General features: G+C 39.7%; 1 pseudogene; it reads left to right on the top strand.

Moving 5' to 3' along the window:
- The first annotated feature begins 1,532 nt into the window (after positions 1-1,532).
- Positions 1,533-1,932, top strand: LOC111826713 (annotated as a pseudogene).
- The last annotated feature ends 20,927 nt before the right edge of the window (positions 1,933-22,859 follow it).

The raw sequence follows: 22,859 nt of genomic DNA on the forward strand, positions 1-22,859 counted from the left end.
GCAGGGTCAACAAGGGCAAAACTCCAGTAGGATGGGAAGGACTTGTATCCTAGCAACATAGAATGTAGTAAGCCAGGGGAAGCATTGTAAAAGATGAGGTCAGAGAAGTAGCAGGAATCCAGCTCATATAGAATCTTGTAGGTCATAGTAAGGTCTTTAGACTTTATTCTAGGAATAATAGAAAGTCATCTGAGAATTTTGAGCAGGGAAATTACATGATTCAATTTATATATTTTTAGAGTGTCTTAGTCACTTCAGGCTGCCATAACAAAATACGTACTATAGACAGGATTGCTTAAACAACAGGAATTTATTTCTCACAGTCTGGAGACTGCAAATCTAAGATCAAAGTTCCCACAGGGTAGGTGTCTAGTGAGAGCTCTCATTGAATTTCAGATAGCTGCCTTCCTACTGTGTCCTCACATGGCCTTTACTCCATACATATGGGTTGAGAAAGAAAGAGAAAGCAAACTCTCTGGTGTCCTTATAAAAGCATTAATCCCATAATATGGGCCACATTTTTGTGATCTCATCTAATCCTAATTACCTCCCAAAGCCCTCATCTCCAAATAACATCACATTTGGTTAGGGCTTCAACATATGAACTTTAGCGGGGACACAATTCAATTAGTAGTAGAAAGCTTAATCTGAATGTTGTATGGAGAGTAGACTATCAGGGGACAATGGTTTAAAAAAGGAGAGAACTTGCCAGAAATCTATATATATAAAAGGCTAATATGCAAAGTGTCCTCTGGGGAGTTTGACTGAGAGACTGGGAGTTCGATCGCTCACTATGACATGTGCTGACCACCTGGGGCGGTGTGAAATGAAGGATGGTCCTGGCTGGCAGCTGGAAAGCCCTGATTGGCCCTGATGGCTGACCAGGCCTAGGGACCCTACTCGTGCACGAATTTCATGCACCAGGCCTCTAGTCTATTATAATAATTTAGGTGAGAGATGACAGTTGCTTAGATGTGGTTCGAAGTGTTGGTAGTAGTGAAAGGTGTAAATATTTTAGACACATTTTGAAGGTATAACCCACAGGATTTTCTAATAAGCTGTATGTGGGTTATGGAGAAAAATAGTCAAGCTTCGGGTCAAGATAGTGGCATAGGTAAATGCAGTACTCAGTGCCTCCCACAACCACATCAAAATTTACAACTAAAATATAGAACAACCATCATTTAGAACCACCTGAAATCTAGCTGAACAGAAGTCCTACAACTAGAGAAGTAAAGAAGAAGCATATTGAGACTGGTAGGAGGGGCAGAGACACAGGGTTGAATTGCAGAACCGGCTGGTCCCACACCCATGTGTGGCGGTTTAAAATCTCGAGGGAGGCAGTGCCCTCAGGGGTCCCAGATCTGTCTCTTGCTTCAACAGTGTTTGGATGGAACAGACCCAGGGACACCCCTTCTTCCAGCCTCCGACCACACTCCTGTGTCTTATCCAGTCACCACCTTCAGAACCACCTCCGGGACCAGGCAACACACAGGTTTTTTTCCTACCTTAACTTCTTATGCTGAACAACCATGAGCTCCCAAATTCGTAAGAATTATTCCACTGAGGAGGAGGCTGCAGTCAACCACCTGGCCAACCTGCATCTGCGGGCCTCCCACACCTACCTCTGTCTGGGCTGCTATTTTGACCCTGAGGACGTGGCTCTCCAGGGTGTGGGCCACTTCTTCGGTGAGTTGGTGGAGAAGCGTGAGGGCACTGAGAATCTCTTAAAGTTACAAAACAAGAGCGGTGGCCGCATTCTCTTCCAGGACATGCTGAAGCTTCCCAAGATGAGTGGCCTTGGAGAAGAACCTGAACCAGGCCCTTTTGGAGCTGTGACCCTCATCTCTGTGACTTCCTGGAGAACCACTTCCTGGATGAGGAGGTGAAACTGATCAAGAAGATGGGCAACACCTGACTAACATCCGCAGGCTGGCCCTTAACCTTCGAAAGGCTCACCCTTAACCATGACCAACAACCTTTGGAGCCCAGAAGCCCCTCTGCATTCCCCTGGTGTCTCTGGCTTTTACCTGAGCCTCTTCCCGAAACTACTAGTCATTCTTTTAACCACACTGAAGCCCTCTCCCATGCATTGGACCAAATGAAACAAAGCTTTTTGCAGCAAAATAAATAAATAAATAAATAAATAAATAAATAAATAAATAAGTAAATAAATAAATTAAAATAAAATAAAATAAAATAAATAAAATAAAATAATAAAATAAAATAAAATATAAAATAAAATTAAAATTAAATTAAATTAAATTAAAATAAATTAAATTAAAATAAAATATAAAATTAAAATAAAATAATAAAATAAAATAAAATAAAATAAAATAAAATAAAATAAAATAATAAAATAAAATCGTGAGGGAGCCTGGTATGGTTCAGTAGTTGAGTGTCAACTTATGAACCAGAAGGTCATGATTCAGTTCCCGGTCAGGGTACATGCGGGTTGTGGGCTCAATCCCTAGTAGGGAGTGTGCATGAGGCAGCTGATCAATGACTCTCACTCATCATTGATGTTTCCATCTTTCTTCCTCTCCCTTCCCCTCTGAAATCAATAAAAATATATTTTAAAAAATAAAAAATAAAGTTGGGAGGGATATCTTGGCTATGCAGGTTTCCCTGAGGTGTGAGGTTTCCCTGCTCCACACAAGGCCCCCATCCAAGGGCTCCAGTGCTGGGAAGAGAAGTCCCTACCACTTCTGGATGTAAAAACCAGCAGGGATTGTGGCTGAGTAACAGGGGGGCTGTGGGAGTCCCAGGCAGTTCATCTTAAAGGGCCTGCACATGGAGTTACTTAAACTCACTCCCTCTGAGTTCCAGCACTGGGGCAGCAGCTTGAAAGTAACCTGGGACATTCGGTGAGGAACTAACTTGTCCAGAATCATGTAGGGAGCTGGAGGGGCAACTTTCTTCCAGATAGAAGTGCTGGCAGAAGCCAGTGTACCTTTGCTAAGCCCTCCCTGCCACAGAGCCAACAGGCTGTACCATATCTGAATCTCCATCAACCTTGTTCACAATTTTTGCCCCTCCCTGGTGATTCCCTGAGACCCCACCTCACCCCCTACTTGTAGGCTCATCCAAGCCATTTCCAGTGGCTTTTCCATACAACTGGCCTCTCTTGCCTCATGCTTTAGACTTTACTAAAATTTCTCAAACAAGTAGAAGCTGACATCAGCATGTCCCATACCTCTCAATAAGTGGCCGCAGGCCCAGCACTATTGGAAACCTGCTGTGGTTCACAGCTTGGCCTCTCCTAGGCACCTCCAAGTTCAGCACAAATAGCAGTCATGTGTAGATTGCTTTGTAGCTCATGGTGGGTGGTCCCAGGCAGGATATAAGCAGAGGCAGACTTTGCACCTCCCGGGAGGCCTCAGAGCCAGTGCATCTGGTCGTCAGTTTTGACCACACAGAATTACAACCCTACCACCTCCACAAGTGACACACTCAAGGGGCAGATTCAGTGAGCAACAAAGCCCCACTGAAGCAATCCTGTGTCATAGCAGTATCACCTGTAGAGCAGCTCTTTTGCTGTAGTCGCAACCAATCCTCAAAACCTATTGGTCTGGGCGTAAATCCCTCCCAGTGAAACCAACATCAATCAAGGCTCAACTACAATAAGACAGTGAACACAGATCACACAGGAGTGCACCTGGAGTGCCCAGCTCAGGTGACTGGAGAGGCTGAGCCACTGGGCCCTCCAGAACACCTACTACACAACGCCACTCTACTAAGTCTGGGAGAGATAGCAGATCTACCTAATACATAGAAACAAACACAGGGAAGCAGTCAAAATGCAGAGACAAAGAAATATGTCACAAATAAAAGAATAGGAGAAATCTCTAGGAAAAGAACTAAATGAAATGGAAGCAAGAAAACTACCAAATATAGAGTTCAAAATAATGGTTATAAGAATATTAAGGAATTTACTGATATCGCCAAGGAACTTAGTGAGAACTTCAAGGAATTTAGTGACATCAACAACCTAAAAAAGGTCCAGTCAGAAATGAAGGATGCACTAACAGAAATAAAGAATAATTTACACTAGATCAGTAGTAGAGTAAATGAGCCCAAGAATCAAATCAAGCATTTGGCATATAAGGAAGCAAAAAACAAACAAACACCCAATCAAATGAGCAAAACCAAAAAAGAATACAAAAATATGAAGATAGTGTAAGGAGCCTCTGGGACAACTTCAAGTGTACCAACATTCACATCATAGGGGTGTCAGAAGGAAAAGAGAGGGAGCAAGAAATTGAAAACCTATCTGAAAAAAATAATGTCAAAACTTCCCTAACCTCGTGAAAGAAATAGACATACAAGTCCCATCTCCCTCCATCTTGCCATGGAAAAAGTCCCATTTTGTCTTCAGCAGAGCTAGAATTAAAACCACTGCCCAGAATTTTCCTTCCATATTGGAGCACAGTCCAGCCCAGCATCTAGCTAGCTTACCTTGTGCTCCTAGATACAGTCCCATTGAGTTAGAGTTCCCCTGGCCATGGGCCCTGAGGCTTCTAGGGCCACATGGCTGGCTAGCACAAGTCACACAACAAGCAAGTGCAAGGAAGCAGGAGCAAATGAAGAGGAACAAGAGCAAACATTTCTTTTTCTGGGGATTTTAACTAGGAGCTTATCCAATGAATCCTTCAGGAATTTGTGTTCGTGCAGTGGCTCCACTCCCTCTAGTCAATTATCTTTTCCCCAGGTTAGACTGACAAACAAGCACCTTCCCTATGTCAACCCGACTTCACTGAGCATAAATCCATTTCCCCTTTGTTGGACCCCTTCCGCAGTGATTTGCAGGGAATGGACCAGTGGTTCCCTGGGGAGTGTAAAGTTGCAGCTTCCTGGTGAAGCTTCCCAGATGACCATGCTTATAATACCTGGCCTTCCCTTTGCTTTCTTTATATTATTAATATTAATAACTAGCTAATTACAACAGTAAAACAGAGAAAGAAGAGAAATATAAATACTGGTAGGCATCTTCCCAATAATTGCTTATAATGAGAACATGCCAAGTGTGGAGTGACATTTGACTCCTACCATTGGTAAGTGCATTTGTGATTTCTTGGTCCAGGAATGATAATAGTGATGACAGAATTTTGTAATGAAAATCAAATATCTTGACTGAGTGTCTGTCCATCAAATCTATTGTTTTGAATCAGTTTACCACAGTTGGGACTAGGCACAGACCAGATTTCTTTATTCATATACGAGGAATGAAAGGAACTTAAGTCAGCAAGTCATAGAATGTGTTTATAGTCATATGTCTTCTTACTAAATTATGACAAAGCACCAGAGGAATTACTCAAATAAAACCTGTTTAAATAACTGCCCATCATTTTATGAAAATTGGAGTGGTATTTTTTCTGGTGAAATGCATTTCCCTTAATTGCAAATTTTATGTGCTGATCATGTTTTTCACCCAAGCATAAATTCTGCCCAAAAACAATGCCCTGTCGCATCCATCTGTTTTGTAAATGAAATAAAGCCTTATTAAGGAGTTTTACTTAATATGAGACATTCTGATTCCATGTGTGTCTCCTATGAAATCTTAGGTTCTGGCTAAATGATTCATCAAATACAAAATGTAAATGACTAACAAAGACGTGTTTTAAAAAGTTAAACATCACCACACACCTATTAGAATGGCTAACATCCAAAAAACTGACAACACCAAAAGCCTGTGAGGATGTGGAGTAACAGAGACTCTCATTCATTATTGGTGGGAATGCAAACATGGTACAGGCAATTTGGAAGACAGTTTGGTAGTTTCCAGCAAAACTAAACATAGACTTATCATATGATCCAGCAATTTTATTCCTTGATATTTACCCAAATGGATTGACAACATTTCCACATAAAACCTGCACCCAAATTTTTATAGCAGCTTTATTCAGAATTGCCAAAATATGGAAACATGTTCTGCACGTGTTTCTCTAGTTTTCCCAGCACCATTTGTTAAAAAAGCTATCCTTCTGCAATTGCATACTCTTAGCTTCTTGTTCACTATTAGTTGACCATAAATACTGAAATTGAATTCTGGGCTCTCTATCCTGTTCCACTGATCTATGTGTCTATTTCTGTACCAGTATCGTCTGTTTTATTACTATGGCTCTGTAGTATAGTTTGAAATCAGAAAGTGTGATACTTGCGACTTTGTTCTTTTTTTTTCTCAGGATTGTTTTTGTTATTTTGGGTCTTTTGTGGTTCCACACTAATTTTAGGATTGCTTCTTCTATTTTTGTGAAGAATGACTTTGGTAATTTTGTGGAGGTTCGTTAAATCTGTAGATGGCTTTGGGTAGTATGGCCGTTTTTTTTGTTTGTTTGTTTTTTTGTTTTTTAACAATACTTATTCTTCCAAACCATCTACACAGGATGACTTTCCATCTGTTTGTGGAAAGAAAATTTTCAGTTTCTTTCAGCAAAGTCTTACAGTTTCATTATACAGATCTTTCATTTCCTTGGTTAAATATATACTTAATTACTTTATTGGTTTAGCTGCTCTTGTGACTGGGATAGTTTTCCTTTATTTCCTTAGCCAAGATATGGAAACAACCCAAATACCCAATAATGGATGAAGGAATAAAAAAGATATGGTGTAGATACACAATGTAATGTTATTCAGCCATGAGAAAGAAAAATATCCTGCCTTTTGCAACATGAATGGATCTTGAGCACCTATGCTAAGATAAGTCAGACAGAAAAGGACTAGTACTGTACACTATCATTTCTATAGAGAATTTTATAAAAAAAAAGTCAAACCTATAAAAAAAACCCCAACACAGAATATAATAGTGGTTACCGGAAGCTGGAGGCTGGGTTGAGAAATTGATGGTATTTCAAGGTACAAACTTGTAAGTAGTAGTAAATAACGCATCTATAATAATAAAAGCATAATATGCTAATTAGACTGGACGATCTTCTGGACAAAGCCAGGGCTTCGAGGGCCAAGCCCCTTGCACGAATTTTGGGCATCAGGCCTCTAGCAGAAATATAAAGCATGGTGTAATGCATAGTGTAATGAATAGTATAGTCAATAATACTGTACTATAATGATGTAATATGATACCTATTGCTTCCATAGCAATTATATTATAATATATAAATGTATAAAAGTAACATGCTTTACAGCTTAAATTTATAAATTTTAACATGTCAAATCTATCAAATAAAAAATAAATAAAAATTTTAAATATATATATATATATATATATATATATATATATATATATATATAACTTTTACTATAACAAAAATTTTCCAATCTCTATCCATTATCCAGTTTCAAACCCATATCCACAATTTTAGGTATTTGTTATAGCAACACCCCACTTTGCAGTACTAAAATTCTAGTTAGTTAGCTATGGCTACCTTTTAAAAATACCACAGACTGGATGTCTTAAACAACAGTAATTTATTATCTCAGTTCTGGAGACTGCAATTCCAAGATCAAGCTGTAAGCAGAGTTGATTTCTCCTAAAGCCTCTCTCTTTGGCCTGCAGATGACCTGTTCTCTGTTTGTGAGCATCCCTGATATTTCTCTCTCTCCTCTCATGAGGACACCAGTCACATTGTATTAGGGCCCCATCCTTGTGACTCAGTTAAAATTAATTACTATTTAAAGGTGCTATCTACAATTCCAGTCACAATGGAGTTAGGGCTTTAACATATGAATTTGGAGAGGGGGAACACAATTCAGTATATAATAAGTTTTAAATTCTTATTTATTCCTAATATATGACACTTTTGTCATTATAAAATGTCCTCTTTATCTGTAATAACATATTTTATTTTAAACTCTGTTTTGTCTATTAGTATAACCACTCCAACATTTTATGGTTGCAGGACTATATAAGCAGTCATCCCTTATCCACCTTGGCTTTCCATAGTTACCATTACCATGCAGTCAAGCTCAGTCCAAAAATATTAAATGGAAAATTCCATAAAGAAACAATTCATAAGTTTTAAATTGTGTGCTGTTCTTAGTAGTATGATGAAATCTTGAGTTTCCTTCTCGCTCACACCTGGGATGTGAATCATCCCTTTTGTCCAGCGTCTTCACACTGTAGATGCTCCCCACCTGTTAGTCACTTAGTAGCCTGGTGGATTTTCAGATTGACTGTTTTGGTATCACAGGGCTTGTGTTCAAATAACCCTTATTTTACTTAATAATGGTCCCAAAATGCATAAGTCGTGATGCTGGAAATTCTTATTTACCAAAGAGAAACCATAAAGTGCTTCCTTTAAATGAAAAGGTGAGTATAGTGCAATGTGATATTTTGAAAAAGAGAGACCACATTTACATAACTGTTATTATAGTACTAGAGGCCCGGTGCATGAATTTGTGCACAGGTGGGGTCCCTCAGCCTGGCTGGTGATCAGGGCCAATCAAGGCCCATCTCACCTAGTCCTGATTGGGGCTAATCTAGCCGGCCAGCCAGGGGGAGGGACCGCAGGAGGTTGACCGGCAGCAGGAGGTTGGCTGTAGGAGCGCACTGACCACCAGGGGGCAGCTCCTGCATTGAGAGTCTACCCCCTGGTGGTCAGTGCTCATCATAGCGACCGGTTGTAAAGGTTGCTTAGGCTTTTATATACATAGATATTGCTGTTATTATTCTATTTCATTATTAGTTATTGTTGTTAATGTCTAACTGTACATAATTTATAAATTAAACTTTATCATAGGTATGCATGTATAGGGAAAAACATGGTATCTAGGGTTTGGCACTATTCATGGTTTTAGGCATCCACTGGGGCCTTGAAACATATGCTTCAAGGATAAAGGGGACTACTATATCTTTTCCATTATTTTGCCTTTCACCTATTTTATCTTTAAATTGTGCCTACTGTGGAGTGCATATGATATCATGTCATATAGATGTACATGAGGGATGTTATGTGGAGTAGATTTCTTTTTAATTTTAGCTTGTGACTAGTTAGGCTTCTTGAATCCATGCACTGATATCTTTTAATAGTTCTACAAAAAGTTTGGCCATTATATCTTCAAGTATTTCCTCTGTTCCACTCTTTTTTTTCTCCTTTTGGATCTCTGATCAAATGTATGTTAGATCATCTCAGTCTCTCCTATAAACCTATTAACCTCTTTCATATTTCCCATCTCTTGATCTCTTTGGGTTGTACATTTCCTTCAGTTATTTATTATAGTTCACTGAATCTCTACTGTAGTCCATTGTTAAGCCCATCTAACAAGTTTTAAATTTCAGTATTAATATATGCCATTTCTATGGGTTCTGATGATTTATTTTCATATCTACTTGCTCTTTACTCATATTTTTATTTCTTTTAATTTATTGAAATATGAAAAACATAATTTCTACTCTAAGTCTGATAGTTATAAAGATGAAGTTTTATCTATCTTATTCTGTTTGTCTTTTGTTCCTACTCGTTCTCATTCACGGTGACTTTTCCTTTAATTATTTTTTCCCTCATTTTCCTTTGATCTCTATCTGTAGGAAGTATCTTGGGCTTGGAATAAAGGTGAGTTCCCTCAAAAAAAGAATTTTGAGGTTAGTCCTGTGAGGCACTTAGCGGAACCACCACTCAGATTTGCTTTAATATAAATACTCAGCTTTAGGTTTGCCAAGCCACCCAGGCAGTGTGTACTTGGGCTGTAAACCTATGTGAGGGCTAGCTTGCTATTATAAAATCTCAAGAGGAGATTACCTCACATGTCAAGGTTCAAAGGAAACAGTACAGTTGCCCTTGCAGTCTCCTGGGTGAGGAACATATTTATTTCTATTTAACCCTTAAATTGTGGATATGGCTCTTTAGGGCCCAAGCTTTGTAAAAGGATCTCCTGCTAGATTCTCCATCTTCGGTGAGCCACGGGCTTTGTCGCCTATTCCTGGAGCTCCAAAGGCTGTGATAGTTTAAGTTCAGCAAATGCTCTCAAAGTAAAAGTTGACTTCAGAGAGCTGCTTAGCTCTTCCAGGTCTCTGCCTTCACTTGGTCACTGGATGAAAATTTCTTATTTTCTTTTCAGCTTATGGATATATTCAAGAAGATTTATAAAGTGTTTTTATTGAGCTTTATATTTGTTTTCCATCAAGAAAGTAGTCTGGGCACCTGGTCTGCCAGTTTACTAGAAACAAAAATGACTGCCAGTTTTTCCATGTGGTAATACACAATTCTGGTGTTAATACAGTGGACAGATGCTCCTATATATTATATTTGTGGCTGTGAAGATAGTTGTAATCTTTCTGGATAAAAATATATATAAAGAGCTGTATGAAATTCATATATTTGGGCATTCATGTATTTGCATATATAGGTTTACAACATATGAATACAACCAGAAATGCATGAAAGCGAGCTTTGTTTGTGGCAGTATGATTAACAATATCCCATACATAGAGACAGCCTAAGTATCTTATTGTACAGGAATGCATTCACAACATTTTGTTGTGAATGCTATTGTTCCCATTGTAATTAGCTAGCTATTAATAATAGGAAGAAAGCAAAAGAAAGGCCGGACCATTATAGGCAGGGTCATGTGGGCAGGGTCACCAGGAAGCTGCAACTTTGCACTCCTCAGGGAACCATCACCTGTCCATTCCCTGCAGATCACTGGGAGAAGGGGTCCAACAAGAGGGAAGAGGGGCGCATGCACAGTAAGGTCAGGGTGACATAGGGAAAATATTTGCCTGTCTGTCTAACCTGGGAACAAAGATCATTGGCTAGAGGGGTAGAACCATTGCAAGCCCATGAAAATTAGGGAATACATAATCCTCAGACAAAGGAATTCTCTTTCTCTCCTGTTCCTCTGGCTTTGCTCCTGCTTCCTTGCACTCACCTGTGTACCCTCCATAGCCATTTGGCCCTAGAAGCCACGTGGACCGTGACCACATGGCCATGCAGACCCCACACACAATGGACTGCATCTGGGAATAAAGCTAAACTAACCTGATATTGGACTGGACTGTGCAAATATGGAGCAGAAACTGGGCAATGGCGTTAATCCTAGTTCTGCTGAAGACACTGCTGGACTTTTTCCTTAGCCAGACAGAGGGAGATGGGACCTTGGAAACTTGGGTTTAATTCCATGTAAGTAAAATATCACTCAGTCTCCCATGTGAGTCTCATAAAATTCTTTTTCTTGTGTCATCGCAAGAAGCTCACTTCCACCAGCAACAGGTGGGGACACAGAGGACACTGCAATGATAGCACTTTAAAAATATATATTTTTATTGATTTTAGAGAGGAAGCAAGAGAAAAATAGAAAAGAAACATCAATGATGAGAGGGAATCATTGATAGGCTGCCTCCTGCACGCCCCATACTGGGGGTTGAGCCTGCAACCCAAAGATGTGCCCTGACTAGGAATCGAACCGTGACCTCCTGGTTCACAGGTCAACGCTCAACCACTGAGCGACACCAGCCAGGCAATAATAGAACTTTTAATTAACCTTTTAATTTTTTTCTGTATCTTCAAAGTACTTGTTAAAATAAACTATTATTTGTATAAAATAAAAATATAAAGGTGTTATTTTTCTTTGTTGTTGTTTTTTTTAACAACAATCTTAGACAATAAAATAGTCTTAAATGCTGGGACTGAAAAACTGACCTTCCATAGTGTTTCAATAACACACTTCATGCCCAGCTGGTATGGCTCAGTGGTTGAATGTGGGCCCAGGAACCAAGATGTGACAGTCAAATTCCTGGTCAGGGCACATGCCTGGGGTTGTGGGCTTGATCCACAGTACGGGGTGTGCAGGAGGCAGCCAATACTGGTAGATGATGATTCTCTCTCATGGATTTTTGTTTCTATCCCTGTCCCTTCCTCTCTCTCTAAAAATCAATTAAAAATAAATAAATAAATAAATAACACACTTCATTTGCCAGTGTTTAATAATTATGAATGGGAGATCTTGCTTCCCAGCATATGTTGACAGGCCTGCTCAGATAAACTGTTATAAAAGTTTTTAAAAAATAGCAATTATGAATGTCCTTTGTGTAAGATATAGCACTTTTAATGTATGATTTGAGAAAGTATTCCTGATTAAAGGTGTTTAAGAAACAGCCTGAAAAATGGTCAGTTTGGTCTTTTCAGACATTTTAACAAGTAGAAAAAATTTACTACAAAGGTAATCACATTGATTATGCAAGAGTGCAGTCATTAAGACGTCTGAAAAAGAACACACAACTTGACCTAAAAAAAATACCCTCTCTTCTCTAGCAACCAGTAAACATGGACCAACTTTGCATGCTCTTAACATTCTCATTCTAATTCAATCTCTCTCATTCTCTCAGTCCCCACCCCCCTTTCAACCAAGCTCAAAACCTTGAAATAATGATTGCTAATGACATGGCCCCAAATATTGCTAAGTTGTAGTGGATCTGTCACATGTGGTGGTACAACTTAGATTTGAGAAGTGTTTAAAACTAGAGCATGCAAAGCTTATAACTGAAAGGAACAAGAAATAAACATCCAATCTATGCAGAGAATGGGTTTTACAGTGGACAAAGAAGCATGGGGGGATTGCCAAAAGTGGTAGTTCAGAGTAGAATGGAAAAATAAAAGGAGACAGAAACTCAGAAAATAATCAAGGAGTGGTCCAACTAATTCTACATATTTTTAGTATTTCTACTTTATGTGCGCTGTCTTTTTCCTCATGATATTCTGGCACTAAATGTATTGTTTTTTACATTTACATTCTTCAAATGTAAGCTCCATGAAGGCACAGACTGTTTTGCTCACTTCTTTTGTAAAAAAATATATATATACACTAGAGGCCTGGTGCATGAATTCATGCATGGGTGGGGTCCCTTGGAGTGCCCTGCAGAGATTGGGCCCAGCTTGCACCCCCAACCTTGCAGCCCCGCAGCCCTCCCTGGCACCCTGCCTTGGCCTGCTGCCGCCCCCTCACCTGCTCCACCATCCTGCCTGCAGGGCTATCGATTGGGGCCGGGCCCCCCTACCACCACTGGTCGCTGTCTGCGGGGCAATTGGCTGGGCGATCGGGCCCCTGCTCACACCTGCCTTGGCCTGGCACTGCCCGCTCACCTGCTCCTCATCCTGCTACGTCCTGCTCTTGTCAGGGCCCATCAGGGCTGGCAGCACCTCCACTGCTGCCTGCTGCCAGCACTGCGTTGCCAACACCCACCATGTTCTGCGCTGCCACCTGGTAGTCAGCACACATCATAGTGAGTAGTCAAACTCCCAGTCTCTTGGTCAAACGATCACCCAAGGGGACAATTTACATATTAGGCTCTTATTATATATAATATGTATTTGAATATATTTTTATTGATTTCAGAGAGGAAGGGGAGGGAGATAGAGATAGGAACATCAATGATGAGAGAGAATCATTGATCAGCTGCTTCCTGCATGCCCCACACATAAATGGTGTTTAGCCAGAACCCCAAAATAAAATGTGAGACAGTAGATAAGAACACAGATACTTGCCAGGTAATTAGCTCACTCATTCCTCACTTCCTTCCTTTTTTCCTTCCTCCCTTAATGCTTTTGTTTCATTCATTTATTCAATAGATACTTTTGAGTGTCTATACTGTGCCTGGCAGTGAAGACATAAAAATGACAAGACAAAGTCCCTGCTTTCAAGGACTTTACTGTCCAGATTTCTATCACCAAAGAATCTATATATATAAAAGCCTAAGCGACCATTAGGATCAAACAACCAGAATGACTGGAATGACCAGTCGCTATGACATGCACTGACCACCTGGGGGCAGATGCTCAATACAGGAGTTGCCCCCTGGTGGTCAGTGTGCTCCCATAGCCAACCTCCCGTGATCCCTTCCTCCAGCCTTCCCCCAGCTAAGGCTCTGGGCACCAGAGAATCTGGGTCTGGGAAGCCTGTAGGAGGAGAGTGACCCTGATGCTGATCAAGACAGAGTAGTAGCTTGGAGGGAGCAGAAAGGGCGAGGCAGCAGTCTAACTGCAAAGATGTAAAGTAAGCACCACTGCCATCTTACCTCTGCCACCACACCATGCCTGGCTTGCCCTTCTGCCTCCATCAGCCACTTCTAGCTTGGCCCCGTGCCTTTCTGGACTCCCAACCACTGATTGGCTAGTACTCCTACGGCGGTTTGCCACCATTGGCTGAAATCAGCTACCTCTCATGTTTAGGGGTGGAACCCTGAGAAAATGTGCAGCTGACGTAGGAGAGACGACCTTTCTGTCTGTCAGCAACTCTGCCCCAGGGAGAATGAGGTGGTCTAAGTGCGGGCAGTGAAGTAGAGCTGTATTTCCATCTCAGAGTGTAGCTGGTGTTCAGGCCGTCCTGGGACACTCTGTCTGTGGTCTTTGCTTGTCCTTACCTCAACACATCTACACAACTAGATTGGGGCTGCTGGCCAACCCCCCACCCCCACCCCCGTGCACAAATTCGTGCACCAGGCTTCTATTATTAAATGATATACTGATTAAACAATGGAAGAGGTCTGAATTGTAATGTCTTGACCTGCTAACCATTACTGCTTTTTCAAAACTCTTCTTTTGTTTAAACTGTTTCATTGTTGCATTTTTTAAAAGATAAATCCTATTAAAGATAGGGTAGACATTGAAGCAAGGTAAGAGCCACATAGAAAACTTGAGGCCAGTGATTCTCAAACCTGGCTGCATAACAATCCCCTGAGAAGTAGCTCTTAAAAGATATCCAATGCTTGTGCCCCAATACAGACCAATTAAATAAGAATGGGGAAGAGGGTACATCTAGGCATCTGCTTTCTAAAAGCTCCCCATGTAGTTCAAATGTGCAACTAGAATTGTGTTGAGAAAATAGTAACAAACAAATGTAATCTACATATTCATATGAAAACACAATCACGCCATCATATCCATTAGTTTAAACAACTAAATTAGGCAATGTCTTCTAAGGAAACATTTTCAAAATTATTTAATATTTTCACCATGATGGATAAAGAATCGATAGTTCTAATAATACATTAGCTGCATATTTTTATTTTTTAAATTAAATTATGAGATAAATATCTCTCCACTCTTGCTTTGTAAATACTGGTTTGAACTGTGAAAGAATCTAATAGCAAATGTGAAGGTCAAGTATATTACACAAAGCCAATACTAGTCTAAAGCAGTGGCTCTCAAACCGCTATGGTTCTCTGATTCTAACAGGTGTTAGAATCATCTGGAAGGCTTGTTCAAACCCAGATTGCTAGGTCCCAACTCCCGAGTTTCTGATTCACTGGGTCTGAGGTAGAGCCAGATACTTTGCATTTCTGATGGATTCTCAGGTGATGCTGATGCTACTGGTCCAGAGATCATACATTTAGAAACACTGTTCTATATAGAGTAATGGCGAGTGAGGTCAACATCATGATGGAGTGAGAAGACCCTCTTTTTTTCCCTTTAAAGTTATAAGTTGGACAACTATACAAAGTAATAGCTCATAATAGATGTTTGATAAATACTTGATCAATTTAATTTAAAATGCAGATGCATGGGTTCATTCAAGACCAGTCTAATAAGACTCTCTCTTAGAGTGGTCCAGGAATCTGCATTTTAAACAAAATCCTGTGGTGTTTCTTATACACACTAAAGTTTGAGAACCAATACTCTGGTCTCTTATGCATTCGATTATACTATTGCTTCTTTCTGGAATGTCCTTTCTCTTCACCTCTGCACAATCCTGTCCTGTTCTTCAAAGCCCAGCCCAAATGCAGCTTCTTCTGAGCAGTCTCCTCTGATTTCATGACTATCACACACAACAGAGTACTGGGACATGTTGTGTGCTATGGGATGGGGCAGCTGGGACAGTTGGAATGGAGCTATAGGACTGACTCTGAGTTTTTCACACAGAAGTTATATGCCTGTGTTTGTGCACATAAATGGAGAACTACCAGGGTTATAAAGAGAGTAAATTTAAAAAGTATTACTATTGAATCTCTTGGTCACTGTAACTATATTTGGGTAGAGGTGTGGTAGCTGGTAGCCATGCCTGGGCAGGAGAGGGGGCATGGAGGGGAGAATGAGACAGAATGGCTGCATATTGGACAACTTCAATTGTGCAGTAAGGGAAATGGATAGTAATATTCTCATAGGGGCCTTTCCTACCCAACAGGAGAACAAAATAGGCTACCACCTTATTTAGTTGGTCTTGCACCTGTGATGGGAGATAAGGAACATGGAGGAGTTAGATCAGAACTGATAGTGACATCTGGTATGGTTGGGGGCTAAGCATGGAGCTAATAAGTGACAGAGTTAGAAGTTGATCTCAGGAACTTCTTTAATATCTATGCTGGTTTTCTCTAAGTGTGGTAGCTGTCTTACTGATCAGAATTTGCATTTGTTCCAAGCTCTCCAGATGATTTTGGTGAAGACAAATTTAAAATCTATGGATCCACTATGCTGGAATTGTATGTGCAGTGATTATCTACACTTGGACAAATCCTTATAGCCTCCTCCAATTCAGCAGCTAATAGAAATTATACAAACTTATGTCAACCTAGGAATAGATGATACATACATATTTGGGAAAACAAAATGGACCCTCATGACTGAAATTATGCACTTTCTACTACTTTTCATCCTCATCAGTTTACATAAGATAAGTCAGCCCATCAACAAATATTCACTGGAACATTTTAATATATTTGCTCCCATTGGATAGTGGCATTTATACTTTGTCTTAAATATCTCTTACAATTAAGAAAAACAACAAAAAAGCTAAAACATTGCTTTTTTTTTCTTCCTGCAATGAAATAAAACCACAGAAGGGGTTTAGAGATCATTTAATCCAACCATCTATTTTTTGAGACAGGGAACTGACTGAGCCCAGAGAGACCAACACTTTTTTAAAAAATAAATTTACTAGAGGCCCAGTGCACAAATTCATGCACCAGTGGGGTCCCTCAGCCTGGCCTGAGGGATTGGGCCAAAACTGGTTCTCCAACATCCCTCAAGGGGTCCCGGATTGCAAGTGGGCATGGGACAGGCCAAGGGACCCCACTGGTGCATGATTGGGGCTGGGGAGGGACTCAGGAGGTTGGCCAGCTAGGGTGGGACCCTGGGAGGGCTCCAGGGCATGTCCAGCTCATCTTGCTCAGTCCTGATCAGCTAACCTACCAGTAGGAGCTTCTGCCCCCTGGTGGTCAGTGCACATCATAGCGAGTGGTTGAGCAGCCTTAGCATATCATTGGCATATTATTCTTTGATTGGTTGAATGGACAACCGGACACTTAGCATATTAGGCTTTGATTATATAGGATTGGAGTGACATTGGTTAATAGGATCATATCGGTTTCAGGTATAGATTTCTATGCTACGAGATCTGTATATTGCAGTGTGCCCACCCCTCAGAATCAAATCTTCTTCTGTCACTGTCACTATAAATTAGGCTCCCTACACCCCCCACCACCTTCCTTCTGGCAACCCCACCATACTTCTCTTTGTGTTTATGAGTTTCAGTTTTATATCCCATATATGAATAAAATCATATGGTTCTTAGCTTTTTCTGACTGGCTTATTTGACTTAGCGTAATATTCTCAAGGTCCATCCATTCTGCTGCAAATGGCAGTATTTCGTCTTTTCTTATGGCTGAGTAGTATTCCATTGTGTAATGTACCACATATTCTTTGTCCAATTCTCTATCTCAGGACACTTTGGTTGTCTCCATGTCTTGGCCACAGTCAACAATTGTTCTAAATCCCTGAACTATTGAGTAACACAGCCAGTGACTAGATTTCTGGTCTCTTGTCAGTCCTGTATTCTTTCTTCCACATGTCAAAATTTAGTGACCATCCCAGCAGCCCAACTCTGTGGAAGTGTCAAACTCACTGACTTCAGTACTATTTACATTTCTACATAGGGTGCTGGGTTGGGAATGTGGCTTCTGAAACTTACATCAATGTCCATTTTGCAAAGCCTTCACATTAAAGCTAGAAATAGGAAATGTTATAGCAAACTCTATGCCATATACTTTAATAATAGTATGTGCTCTGGAAATGAGGACCTTATGCCACTATAGCATCACATGGGGTTGTTGGCATTATTCTCTACTGTGTGTTCCCCCCTCTTGTGTTTGGAGCTCTGGTGTGGGATCCTGGACCTAGGGTGATGAAGATTTGGTGCTTGAAAATGAGACTCTGACATTTTTTGAAACATCAAACAGAAAATCAGGAAAGAAATGGATCTTGCCTAAGCCTTCAATCAATGTTTCACCACCTGCTGAACAGCCCATGCAGAAGGACATTCCAGATTTACCTGAAGAACATCCTGAAAGAGTTGAAGAAGTAGTTACTGTTGCTCTCCAGTGTCCAAGTGGGAATGTCCTGATAGAAGGATTTTTTAGTCTCGAAGTTCACTGGTTCTATTTGACTTGATGATGAAAATTGGGAACCACACATCCCTCTACAGCCTTTCTACTTCCTTTCCCAGAAGGCCTCTGGAAGTGGAGGGAGGCTGGTCACTGCAGGACATAGGAATAACTGTGAATACTGTACTCAATGTGGAAGAAAAAGAGCCAAGCAACTAGAAATGAGAACTACCTGTATTACATAAAATAAGTTATGTCATGATCTTACAGGGTGATATAGGATTCACATTAAAATTATGCCAAAGCCCGGCCAGTGTGGCCCAGTGGTTGAGCATCAACCTATGAACCAGGACGTCAAGGTTCAATTCCCAGTCAAGGCACATGCCCAGGTGGTAGGCTCAATCCCCAGTAGGAGGTGTGCAGGAGGCAGCCGATCGATGATTCTCTCTCATCATTGATGTTTCTATCTCTCTCTCCCTCTCCCTTCCTCTCTGAAATCAATTAAAATGTTTAAAAAATAAAATTATGCCATAGCTTGATTGACCTCAATGCAGTAAACACTTTAATGTTGATATCCATGGGAATATATGGACATAAAGAATTGAGTGCTCTCTACATATAATAATTTTTGGAATGTGCCAATTTATAATTTACCAAATGAGAACTAGGTAAAAATGTATACAATAAGGCACTGAATAATTTTTTTCCTAGCTGATATCATTTATCAGGATGTTGAAACACAAAGCTATATGACTTTGGTTTCTGCCTCTTCAATCCATCTTAATCAAACTATGAAAAATTCTCAATTCAGTGAAATGCTTCACAGTCTCTTAAGTAGAAATGTTTGTTCTGCTATATTTCTAGAAATTAAAAACTTTAAATATTCAAAGCCCTCTACAGCTTTAAAGTACTTTTTGATAGGTATGTATTAATTTTTACTAAACGTTTGATGTTTATATAAATTTTGCTTTGCATTAAATTGTAACATTTACAAAGTTTCAGGTGTGTCAATGTTTAAAAACTAAATAAAACACATAAAAACTAAAAACAAAACTGCAGGTGTAAAATTTATAACCACACCATCAAAAATTGATTGCTATTATCTTGCAAGCTAAAAAAAACAAACCATTAACTTTAGTAGATCAGTACACTCTACAAGTGATATTTATTCTTGACATTTGGTGATACCTGCTTTTTTTCTGTAATATGCGCATGGAATTATCTTATACTATAGAAAAAGTCCCACCAAACACTCAATTAACCCAGCTGTCACACATCTGTTGCTGTCCCTATAAATGTGGCAAGTTGCTTGTAATTACTCTTCTGATAACAATAAAAACCTTCACAACTCTTTTTAATTTCAATAGTCTCTCACTTCCTCCATCCAATCTGCCTCAATGACTTTGTAATTCAAAGGGTCCATAACATATCCAACTATATATTTTTTTATTTTTCAACTACATTTTATACTCAATATTATTTTGTATTAGTTTCAGTTGTACAGCATAGTGGTTAGACAATCATATACTTTACAGATCGGTCCCTCCAATTTTTCCATGTACACACCTGGTCCCATACATAGTTATTATATTATTAATCATGTTCCCTATGCTGTAATTTACCTCTCTTTGACTAGTTTCTAGCTACCAATTTGTACTTGGGAAATTTACCTTTTTCACCCAGTCCCTTCCCTTTCTTCGCTCTGTCAGCTCTTATTCTGTTCTCTGTGTTTATGAGTCTGTTGCTATTTTGTTTGGTCATTTATTTTGTTCTTTAGATTGCACATATAAGTGAAATCATATGGTATTTGTCTTTGTCTGACTTGTTTCACTTAGCATAATACCCTCTAGGACTATCCATCCGGTCTCAAAAAGGTATTCATTCTTTTTAATGGCCAAGTAGTATTCCATTATATATAATGTACCACAGCTTTTATATCCACTCATCGGGGTGCATATATTCTTTTGGATAAGTATTCTAGTGTTTCTTTGAATATATTTCCAGAAGTGGAATCTCTGGGTTGTAAGGTATTTCCATTTTTAGTTTTTTGAGGTAACTCCATACTGTTTTCCACAGTGGCTATACCAATCTGCATTTCCACCAACAGTGCACTAGAGTTCCTTTTTCTCCATATTCTCACCAACACTTTTTGCTTGTTGATTTATTGATGATAGCCATTCTTCCAGGTGTAAGGTGATATCTCATTGTGCATTTCTCTGATGACTAGTGATGTTGAGCAACATTTCATATGCCCATCTGTATGTCTTCTTTGGACAAGTGTCTATTCAGGTCCTTTGCCCATTTTTTAAATTGGATTGTTTGTTTTTCTGGATCTGATCCTCCAAATGGACTTGTAAACAAGTTTAGCATCTACATTTAGTGATTTGGAAACTTACAGATGTGCTCTCAGTGTATTCCACTGAATTTCAAAATAAGTACCTAGACTAATTGGAAGTTCTTATTCTACTCCAAACATGACAGTAAACTTGTTGTGAGAGCACAAGTAAATTATATTACTGCTTTGTACTTAAGTTTTCTAACCTGTAATATATGCAGTACGACTGAGCTTTCCATTCCACTTTATAAAACTTTTGGAGCATAGGGCATTGTTGCTGTGGCCTGAATGTTTGTGTCCCACCAGAATTCATATGTTCACAACCTAATAACCATGGTGATAATATTAGGAGGAGGAGGGGTTTTTGAGGGGCCTTTTGGAGTAATCATGATTAGGTCATAAGGGCCAAGTCCTTGTGAATGGAATTGGTGCCCTTATAAAAGAGATGGCAGAGAAATCTCTCGCCCCCTCTGCCATATGAGTTAACAAGAAGTCTGCAACATGGAAGAGGGCCTTGACCCTACCATTCTGGCACTTTGGTCTCAGGCTTCCAGCTTCCAGAAGGTTGAGAAATAAATGTCTGTTGTTTAAAAGCCACACTGTTTGTTGTATTTTGTTATAATGACCGGAACTAGGACAATCTATAATAATAAAAGCATGATATGCTAATTAGAACAGACGTCCTTCCACACCACCTTCTGGATGAAGCTGGGGCTGCGAGAGAAGCCCTGGTCCTGAGTGCCAGAGGGAAGCCGGTGCTGGCAGCAGGGGGAAGGAAGGCCTACTCTCGCACCTATTTCGTGCATCGGGCCTCTAGTGGTTATATAAATTTCCTGGGGCATCAACTATGTCATGGCTATAGTTTCTCCTGGAAATTTGAAATATACAAATCTACTAGCACAGCTCTGTCTTTCTTAATAAATAAACAATAAATATTGCCATTTATTTGCATTGCACTTTATATTATTCAAAAGGATTTTAATAATTTAAGGCATTAATTAAGTACCTGCTATGTGCCAGACACTGTGCTAGGTGCTAGAACTATAAAAATGACGAAAATCCAGTACCTTGCTTTTGAGACAGCCCCATAAATAAATTTTTTCTTTCCTGCCTAAAGTCTGAGCCCATTGAACTCTAGGCATAGTAGTAATTTGATACATACTAAAATATCAACTTTATTTCTCATAAAACTGATATTCAAAAATATGATACTCTGCCCAGCCAGTGTGGTTGAACATCATCCCATGAACCAGGTCAGATAACTTGCCAGGGTTTTGGTAGGGGGTGTGCAGGAGGGAGCTGATTGATGTTTCTCTTTCATCGATGTTTCTATCTCTCCTTTTCCCTTCCTCTCTCTGAAATCAATAAAAACATAACTTTAAAAACATCTTTAAAAAGAACATGATTCTTCTAAGGCCAAGTGTACTTCAGAATCTGAATCCCAAAATTAATTATAAATTTAACCATTTAGCAGAATGAGACCTGGCAAAATAGAAATAGTTCCTGGAGAACAGAGCAGGCCACATATTCCCTGCAGTCAGCTGCCCCCAAGGAGGCAGGGGAGAGGAAAGGGCTGCAGTAGACATGCTTCATTTCTGTATCCAAGGTCACCAATCAAATACTTTACTCCTCTCCAATCCCTAGTTAAGGATGAGTAAGGAATAGATAGAGGCTGCGTGTGCTATGCTAATGGATGTTCTTACACCAGGAAGGAAACATCAGGAGTGGAGAGGAAGCATTCCCCCACCAACACCTGTTCTCAAGGACCTCATTTCATTTATTCACAAAAACCCTGAGAGGTAAATAGAATTGATTATTTTACCAGTTTTATATAAGAGAAATCTGAGATCTAGAAGAGCCACACAGCTAGGTTGAAAACAAGAGGATATCTAAATTCCTATGGTATGAATTTGAATATTGTATCAATGAAATTAGATCACAGACTCGTCAATACAATGCTACATTTTTCTTCTTTTGCAAGCAAATCACGGGCTTTGATTCCAAGTGGTTTCATGACTACCTGAGGTTTTGACAAAAGTATCATCTTGTGTATAGATGGTGTTATTTGCAAATTAAAATCTCCTACCATAAAAGCAGATAAGTTTTAAAAAATTAAATGCCACTATAGTAAACTTTTATAGGAAAAGCAGCCAGGCAAAGGTGTTACAAATAGATAAGATAGATGACATAAAACCCGGGAGTTATCCAATGCTCAATATGAGAAAAAATGCTTAATTTGGTCAACTGGCACTGAGCATT

Source organism: Myotis lucifugus, unplaced genomic scaffold, assembly GCF_000147115.1.
Source record: "Myotis lucifugus unplaced genomic scaffold, Myoluc2.0 scaffold_2, whole genome shotgun sequence".
Taxonomy (NCBI): domain Eukaryota; kingdom Metazoa; phylum Chordata; class Mammalia; order Chiroptera; family Vespertilionidae; genus Myotis; species Myotis lucifugus.